The sequence below is a fragment of the Poecilia formosa genome, unplaced genomic scaffold, assembly GCF_000485575.1.
Source record: "Poecilia formosa unplaced genomic scaffold, Poecilia_formosa-5.1.2 Scaffold1007, whole genome shotgun sequence".
NCBI lineage: Eukaryota > Metazoa > Chordata > Actinopteri > Cyprinodontiformes > Poeciliidae > Poecilia > Poecilia formosa.
The window spans coordinates 33,754-34,478 of NW_006800946.1; the positions used below are offsets into that span (position 1 = coordinate 33,754).

General features: G+C 29.1%; 1 long non-coding RNA gene across 1 annotated transcript in view; it reads right to left on the reverse strand.

The window, feature by feature from the left end:
* Positions 1-445, reverse strand: part of LOC107835091 (uncharacterized) — a 15,563-nt gene extending 15,118 nt beyond the window's left edge. Inside the window, exon 1 of the long non-coding RNA XR_001660925.1 lies at positions 305-445. This is a non-coding gene — a long non-coding RNA (uncharacterized LOC107835091). The remainder of the gene's footprint in view (positions 1-304) is intronic.
* Positions 446-725: the final 280 nt, after the last annotated feature.

Here is a 725-nt window from a genome sequence, read left to right on the forward strand (position 1 = left end):
CTATTTTTTTGGAGTATGCGAGAGTTTTTGGTAGTGTGTGAGAGACAAAACGTAATTTTTTTGAGTGTGCGAGAGTTTTTGGTAGTGTGTGAGAGACAAAACGTAATTTTTTTGAGTATGCGAGAGTTTTTGGTAGTGTGTGAGAGACAAAACGTAAATTTTGTCCTAAACGGCCCCTCATAGTTCAAGACTGCTTGCAGCTTTAATTTTTTTTGTCTTTGTCTTAATCAGCCACTAATAAACCCAAAGGCACACTGACAGCAAATGATACAATCATACCAGCAGGGGGAAGTGTAACACTGACCTGTTCTGTTAGTGGATCTGTTGACTGTAAGTTTGACTTGTTCAAACTTGGTCTAGTTTTCTATGGAGAGCCATTTCAGCCAAAATTAAATAAATAAATAAATAAATAAATAAATGGGTGAAATAAATAAAAAATGAGTAAAATAAATCAAAAAATGAAGAAAATGAGTGAAATAAATAAAAAAATTGTTAAATAAATAATTTAGCTTTTTCATTAAACCAATTTTTCATTTATTTATGTTTCATATTATCAATTTCCCAATTTCTCTTTTTCATTTATCTGGCATTTATCCCTTTATCCATTTACCTATTTTTCATTAATCTATTTCTCATTTAACCACTTTTCAATTTCCTTTTTTCATTAAGCCAATTTTTTCATTTATTTATTTTTCAGATTATCTATTTCTCAATTTCTCTTTTAT